The sequence below is a fragment of the Oryx dammah genome, unplaced genomic scaffold (genome assembly GCF_014754425.2).
Source record: "Oryx dammah isolate SB20612 unplaced genomic scaffold, SCBI_Odam_1.1 HiC_scaffold_11035, whole genome shotgun sequence".
Taxonomy (NCBI): Eukaryota; Metazoa; Chordata; class Mammalia; order Artiodactyla; family Bovidae; genus Oryx; species Oryx dammah.
In genome coordinates, this window is record NW_024080429.1 from 1 (window position 1) to 8678 (window position 8678).

The window sequence follows — 8678 nt, forward strand, 5'->3', positions numbered from 1 at the left end:
TTCCAGGACATTCCTAGATCAAAACTTTGCTGGTCCATGCAGGTACCAACTCCTTTGGTCACAAAAAATGGTATATTTGGAGCACTCCCCTCTGAACAATTGCCATTATTTTGTTTAGTTGCTAAATCTTCTCTGACTCTTAGAGGACTTGGTCTCAGCAAAGAGCTCTAGTGGGCAAACAGAATTAGTTAAAAGCCTTAGTGCCGCCAGGTTGTCAGAGAACCAGGATTTTTAGGAAAGTTTATCTTTACCATGTGGCTTAAGGTAAAAACTTAAGGATTAAGGTGTTTTTGTTTTTGTTTTTTTTAAGTTACAGATGAATGACACCAAGGAGAAAAATGCCAAGTTACACTCAACACTGAAATAGTGAACACAGAAGTGACTTTTTTTTAATGATTGGGAATAGATTTCCATCAGCCTTTGAATAAATAATTGTGTGTGAAAGTTTTTATTAATGTAAAAACAAAATAAAACCTGTGGGGATATTAGTGGTATAAAAGCACATTAGACAATGGATTCAGGGATACTGGGTTGTCTCTTAGAAACTGGAGGCTTCCCTGGCTGCTCAGATGGTAAAGAATCTGCCTGCAATGGAGGAGACCCAAGTTCAATCCCTGAGTTGGGAAGATTTCCTGGAAAAGAGAATGGCTACCCACTGCAGTATTCTCACCTGTAGAATTCCATGGGCAGAGAAGACTGGCAGGCTTCAGTCCATGGAGTCCCAAAGAGTCAGATCTGGCTGAGCAGTGGGAAAGTGGGCACAGGCTGGTGGGTCCCAGAGGCTCCAGATGGTCTGTGGGTGAATATCGCCCAGGACTCTGGGCCTGATTTTGCACAATGAGCCTGTCTTGGCACTGCCCAGGGTCTGAGATGGAGCTTTGCATCTGCTGAATCCACTGGGGAAATGCTCAAGTCCAGGGACTGTGTGGGCTTAGCAGCGAGGATCCCTTGCAAGAAGGTTCTCTCCAGTGGTGCTCACTCTTGGACACTTAGTTCATTCCAGGCCCTGAGGACACCCCTTTTACATGATGACAGATTTAACAGCCTCAGAAATCAGTGAGGAGGTGGAGGCCCTGGAAATGAGAATTACAGGGAGTGGGTAAATGGTGCCCTGAACTCCTGAACTCCAATCCTTGCCTATCAGAGAACATCTAGGCTCCACTCACGCTCAGGCCCTTTTATTTAACCACTAAGAGGAGAGTCTCGGGCCCTTTTATTTAATCACTAACAGGAGAGTCATGTGTTTAAAGGGAAGAATCATCATCACAGATCACAGAGGACACCAAATGATTAGCTTTGAAGCTCCCTTTATTTCTTTGGAACAAACCTCCCCCTCCAAAATTCAGATTCACATTTCTAAATTTGTAGGAACACATCTCTCCCAAAATCCCACCAACCCCTGCCCCACGGCCTACTCCAAATCACCTTTCTTTTTCCCCAAATACACTGAACAATTGTCTGAAACTGTTGTTTGTGTTCCTTCTAGAGGCACTGAGTTCTGGGTGGCAGTGTCCCAGTGCCGGGGACAAAGCCTGCTACTCATGAGCTGAGCTAGGCAGGCATGTAGCAGGGGCACAGGATGGGCTCAGTGTCATAGAAGATCTGGTCACCAGTGTGGACAGGGGTTGGTGCTGAACCAGATCATGCTGGGCTGCCCAGACTTGCCCAGCAGCTGCTTGAGCCGGGTGTGCTGCTGAACCAGGAGGCTCAGGTGCAGGTTGCCATGCACATCCTCATAGCTCTCTAGGGGTGCAGGGTACAGCACGTGGCTCAGCTTGCTCAGCCCCATGGTGTGGTGCAGCAGGCTCTCCAGCACAGCCATGGAGATGGGGTTGCCACAGAAGCTGAAGGTGGTGAGCTGGGAGCAGAGCTCAGGGAGGGCAGGAGGGCGCTGAACTGAGAGACCATGAGGCCGCACTCGCCCAGCTTCAGGTCCTGCAGGGTGGCCGAGGTCCTATCAACCAGGACCTGCAGAGGCTCCAAACAGAGGCTGGTCAGGTTGATGCTGCCAAGGCCCAGGTCCTTCAGCAGACTGATGCTCGAGCACTGTGACAGGTATGTCAGGTCTCGCTCCAAAATCAGGCAGTTGGTGATCGACAGGGTCTCCAGAGGGATCTTCAGGAACCTGGGGAGAGACAGGGCAGTCAGTCCCAGGGGCAGAGGTGGCAGGTGGAGGGATGTGGGGAGGAGAGGCCTGGTTCGCCAGAATACAGGGCACCTCACTGGCTTGGAGCTGGCCTCTCACCTTCTTGACGGGAAGGCAGGGAGTCTTCTGGGGGGAAGGTCATGCTCATGTGGGTATGACCTACCCCTGGACAAAATGGTGAACTATTGTCAATGTGGGAAACAAACAGTAAACAAATGTTATTTGCCTATTTCAGCTTACTAGTATTTGGTTAGAAGGAATTAAGATGTTTTTACAGGACACGACTAGTTGAATTCAACAACAGGATGGTTACAGAGGACATGGGCTGGTGGGTCCCAGGAGTTAGAGATGATCTTTGGGTGAATATCCCCCAGATATTCGGGGGCCACAAACCATCCATCACCACCTAAAATTCTTTCTTTCTTCTTCTTTTTTCTTTCTTTCTTCTAGTTTCTCTTTGAACATATTTATTCCTAATACTTGGAGTTTGCAGCTGCCAAAAACAGAATCAATACAACTCATTCATACAGTCAGACTAGGCTGCATCCTCTCAACTTTTATCACTGTGTTCAAGGCAGACCGATAACCTGTTACTGAGGATTTCCTATGTATTCAGAAGTCTTAGAGGAAAATAATAATTGTAATTTGGACTTAGAGAGATTGGAGCCACTTCAACAATGGTGCTCATCTGACTTTTTATTTTCTCTCGACTGCTTAGGAGCCACAATTTCCCCTCGTAATACCTCCTTGTCGTCTCGAGAATCACATACTCCCCTCAGCTCACCTGGAGCCTAAAACAGATCAGGACAGAAGTGGCAGGTGGGAGGGAGAAACAGAGCTTCAGACTTCAAATCTCAAGCCTGATGGACCAATGTCCTCCTTGGTTAGTTATCTGTCATCACCTGAGCTTAGACATCACACTCTTGGAAAGAATTCCCAAGAGTATCACACCTGAACCCGCTATGCAGACTCCCAGCAAGAAGTCCCCTTTGACAGCATCTAACCTAGGCCACACCTATGAACCTAACAAGGGAGGTGACCTGACAAGATGCCCAGGAACAGAACGGCAGCATCGTGAGGACTTCTGAGCAGCCCAGGCACCCTGGCAATGTCCCCAGCGGGCACATAGTAGACATCCTGATGTAATGAAATGAGAGGGGCCCGTTCTGGTCTACAGAGCTGGCTTCATGCCTTATCCGAGCACCTGGTGCAGACAGCCATCAAGGAAGGAGATGGAGTTCAGGTAGAGCTCCTGCAGGTGGGGGCAGGTTCAGGAACTGGGCCGTGAGCTTGGTGACGAAGTGTTCCTCCTGATCGGGGATGGTGTGTGGCAACACGTGGATGTGCCGCATCAGCAGCTGGAGGAGGTTGCCCATCCGGCCCACGTGCGGCATGAACCTGCCAGCGTGGCCAGCTTCCAGGTGCAGTTCACCTCCAGGTCGTGGACAGAGTCCAGCTGCAACAGCTTCAGGATCCTCCTGGTGCTCTGCATGGGCATGGTGAAGATCCTCAGCTTCTGGCAGTGCAGGTGCAGCAGGCTCCTCCTGTTTGGCCTTCTTCAGCAGGTAGCTGAGGGTCTGGTCCAGGGTGTCCTAGCTGAGGCACAGGTTGACCAGCACCTGTATAGTTGCCCACGCTGGCTTTAGCCCTGCCTGTGCCTCCACCCTGTGCCTCTTCTGCATGGGCTGGCCTAGCTCGGGCTTCAGCAGCAAGCAAACGCTGGCCTTGATGCTGGACCACATGGTGCAGAATTTCTGGAGGGCTTTCTGGCACAAGTTCAGCACCTGCAGCTTCCACTGCCTGCAGGGCCACAGGGGACACGCTGAGCTGTGCAGAAGCCAATGGGACCCAGGACCACACAAGAGCTCTGCACTCCACACCACAGCTTCTCCGGCTTCAGGACCCCACCCTGGTCCCCACTTTAAGGGACACTGGGGGGGGGGTGCACATGCCTTTTGTCCACTCTGCCCCTCAACCAGTCCTGTACACCTGAACACCTGTTCCCAGGTGACCCCTCATCCTTCTGCCCTGGCTGCATCTTGCTCACACCCCCAGGCCCCCACCAGTCTGCCAGGTCGACCTTACCTGGGTTGGACCTCCTGAGCAAGCAGGACATGGAGGCCGTTGAGTGGAGCCAGGAAGGTCTCCAGATGAGGCTGGTGGTCTTTTATCACGGCCCCCAGGAGAAGGGCCAGGCCTGCACCATCCCATTCAGGGCCTGGGTGTGCCTGCTGGCATGGCTGCCACAAAAAGCGGTGGGAAGAGCTCTATGGGCAGCTCTTCTAGGACCATGATGGCCAAGGCCCCATTCCTCATCAGGCTATGGTCGGCCAGCTCCAGGAGTTGGGGTGGGGCCTGTCCAGGCCCATCCTGAAGAACCTACTCTGGAGTGAGTCCTGGGGGGATATCAGAGAACAAAGGAGGGTGGGTTCTTCTCTGGCCGAGGATCTCGGGAAACCCTGCTTTCTCTCCACCCTAGGGGAACCCAAGGCAGGCTCAGAGACATACTCTTGCTACAAATTTACAGTTTTGGCCCCACTGGTACCAGGACAAACTTCCCTCCAGGCAGCAACAAAGGGACAAGGTGACCTCTTGCCCCATCCCGTATCTACTGGCTGCTGCTTTTAATCCCATCCCTGCTGCCCTCTAGATACCTAGGAGTCTGACAGGTGACCACACTCTCTTCAGAGAAAGCTTCTGATTATTACTCAAGGGCTGAAAACAGGAATAAGGAGTTTAGCCCAACACAGGCTGTCTCTAAACTCCAACCAATAACTCATGCAATGGGTGCTGTTATGTCATTTAATAAAAAGATGTAGCTTTCACTGGGTGTCTTTTCTACAAGTTTATTACCATTCAGTTCAATGGAGCAAAGCACTCACATTCAGAACAAAGCCACCGCTATTTAAAATATTCTACAGATTTTTTTTTAATTCCATGGAATTAAAAAACAGTTTTTAGCTTTTAAAACAAAAAGAAACCCTAAAATCCCTTTAAGCTAGTAAAATCACAAAACTACAAAATTATATGAACTATAAGCACTGGTAACAAACTAAAATGTAAAATGTCACCCCAAAATTCCTCCTAATTAGATGTCTTTCATTAAATCAACTCCAGGAAGTTCCCTGGCAGTTCAGTGAGGACTCTGTGCTTTCACTGCAGGGGCCGAGTACTATCCCCATCAGGGAACTATGACCCTAGATGCTGTTTGGTGTGACCCCATCCTCTCACTCTCACCCCACCCTACCCTATCCACACTGCCCCCTCCACCCCCCCACCCCCACCCCCACCAAATTCTATTTGTCTAAGAAATATTGTAAATGGTCTGTACAAGTGGTGAAAATCAGAGAAGAAACTAACTTGTCTGGGATAAACGTAAAACTTCATGTAGAAGCAAAAGCAAAGTGTGCAATTGCCAACGTGATGGAAAGGCAAAGAAAATTCTCAACAGGATCATGGCCTGCTTGGCCAGTCCCATGAAGACTCGGCAGGTACAGCTGTCAGAGCCTGAGGCTCCAGCATGGAGTAGTTCACTCAGGCCTGAGTCTCTCTTCTCCTTCCAGGATGCACTTTTCAGATTCTGGCAGAAATTTCCATTTCAGTGCAATCTTACTACTAGATCTCCATCCAGCTAAGGCTTAGTGTTTTTTTTTTTTTTTTTTTTCACTTTTTCACTACATACAACTGATGGGATGTTAAGTCTCTTCACTATATATATATATACATACACATATATATATGAAGAAAAACAACCTGAAGATACATTCATTGGGGGAGTTTGGGTCACATGAAAATCACCCAAATGTTCACGTTCAGATAGCTTTGTGAGGATGGTGGTGTCACCCCAGAAGAAAAAGAAACAGAGGAAGATTCCTGAGTATCACACTGTCACTTATCATTACATCAGACAGTGAAACATGTGCCCATTCATGGGGGAAGAGAGGTGTAATGGAGGGATGTTCAGTCCTCCAGACTTTGAGGGTCCAGGCTTCCCTGGAACTGGTGTGGTCAAAATGACACCTAGGAGCTGGCCAGAACAGAGAGACCAGCCATTTGTAATGAAACCAAGGAAAGTACCCAAGACAAGTGTGTTTTGTTTGGAGGAATTCAAAGACTTTCCTTAGGCTAAGCTTGAGAAATTGCCAGCAGAGGGAGTGGCTAAAAGGGGACCAGGTTCATTCCTGAAATCCAAGGCAATCCCAAGATCCACACTTCCTCCCTCCCTGGAGACAAAGGACATTTCCTCCCTGAAGCTAGGAGATTAAATTTAGGAATGTGGGTTAGGAGAGGATGGAACTGTTTTGGCTGGCCAAACGTGGGACATGCCTTGTTCTGCCTGAAAGCCACTTAGGGCTTAGGGCCGTGGGCTCTTCTGAAGGGAAATAAACGTGGGCCCAGGACACAAATCTGTGTCAGCAAACTGCTGTACCCAGAGGCTCAGGCATCCCCCTGCACATTTCAGCCTGGGCTCTGTCCCACCACCTGTACCCTCACCAGGACCTTCAAAGGCTGCTTCCCAAGTGTAGCTGGGTAACCTGTTGTCCCCTCAGTGCCAGTGAACAAGGAATACAAAGCGCCTTCAAAACCCCCACTCCCTCACCACTCTTCCTCCCCTGAAGTTCTTACTTACACAGATTCTGATGAGAGCTCAACTTTAAGCCCACAAATACAATTCCGATATTCCTTTGCTCTGCATTAATCACAGGTAGCAACACAGACTTTCTCACTGGGGAGGTGCAAAACCTGCATCAAAGGGTCTGGGGTGAAGCCCCTGCTGGGCTGGCTGACATGCTGGTTCTGCTGTGGAGACGGATGGAATCTCTCCACTCCCTGCATTGTGATGCCCCAACAGTTCTTCTATTTGAAGGGCAAGAAGGTGGCCTTTCCTGAAGGATATCTACAATTTGGTAACTTCGTAGAGATGACATTTACCAAATTCCTACCATCCCCATCAGCAGCCAGAGATGTGGCTGTCCCTTAAATAAAGTTAAAACACTAAAATAGGGTTAAGCTGGAATGTGCCTGTGGGCATTTTGACTTCTGGCAATCACCTTGACCAATCAGCTGCAGGAGCTCACAATTCACAACAAAGATAATCATCAAGTCCTTGATTAAGGAGCAGCCATGATGACACTGGCACTTTCCACCAGTACCTCAAATAACTTTCAGAGAGAAGACGAAGTTCACCCCTGGTTTCCTTTCCAGGATGGTGAGCCTGAGACAGCCACGGCAGGGCATGCTTGTCACGCTCCATGAAGGAGGAACTGGAAGACCCACTTAGACAAAGATGGATGGATGGACGGATCTGCCCCACTGAACATTAGGAAGAGCTATCTGACTTCACAGGGACATGGGGAAACAGGAAACAGCAGAGGTCTAAGCTGGGGTGGTTTCCATGGTAACTCAGTGTCCAGGAGACCTAACGATGCAGGAGGGACCACTGTCTTCAGATGATCTAAAAACGGGAAGTATCAGCCAAAAAGTCTTTCTGTGCGAGGCAGGGGACAGACCTCTGTCTGACACCTCCAGCTCCACAAAGTCTGTTTGTGCAGGGGACTCCCTGGACACAGAAGCACTAGGGTCTCAACTGCATGAAGATGTGTTTTTCCTGCCCGGTGTCAGGTCGGCCCAGGACGACTCCTACGACCAAAGCGTGAGTCAACCTGGGGGACATTTCTACGTGTTTTTGTGTTGCACAGGCTGGTGCAGCCTCTGAGCTCGTTTAAGGGTGGGAAGAGCTCATTCCTTCACTAGTTGCAGATTTCCTTCTGAGGCTGCAAAGCATCTGCTCCCCAGGGCCTTCCTTGGGGTCTTTGGAATGCATCTGTGCAAAAAGAGGCACTAGAAATACTGGATGATTACCCTCCCTGGCTTTTGGAGGAAGACCACAGCCTGGCTGATCCTCAGAGGACCCAGACTGACAAGAAGCCCTGGGGACCCAGCCTCAAGCAGACGAGATCCCACCTGGAGTTCCAATATGTCTGTCCTCCCTCCAATCTGGAGTCAGATCTCTTCTTAACCAGGAATAGTCTACCCTCACTATGACCCTGCTCTGCCTCATCTTGTGCTTGGCAAGGCAGATTCAAGGACATCTAGATTTGAACAAAACAGGTTCCCTCCTTCTTCCTCCCCAGTGAAGACTTGCCAGATGTCCAGGTTACCGTAACTCTAGCCAGTTACTGCTGAAGGTGGTGCTTCTAGAGGCAAAGCAGCAGTAGGGTGGAGTGGGCAGTGGTGGGAGGTTGAGGGTCCACTCCAGGTAGGTAGGACTCCAGGACTTGGCAGGGAGTAGCCCAGAACAAGGGGGAGGAAGGAAATGATAATAGAACTGGTCTGCTGGCCTGGTCTCCTGGCTCTCAGAGCTGCATCTCATTTGCTGGAGTGGTATTGGAATCACTGAGGGCACTGCAGCCTGCACTTGGGGGCTGGGAGTGTCCCAGGTGGTAGGGACAGAATAATAGACTAGAATGATCAAATGGTTAGCTTGATACTCCATTAGGGAACTGTAGGTAGAGAAGAAACTACGGGGTTT

At 49.7% G+C, this 8678-nt stretch overlaps 1 pseudogene; it reads right to left on the minus strand.

Moving 5' to 3' along the window:
* Positions 1 to 1551: 1551 nt before the first annotated feature.
* On the minus strand, positions 1552 to 5935 carry LOC120860183 (annotated as a pseudogene).
* Positions 5936 to 8678: the final 2743 nt, after the last annotated feature.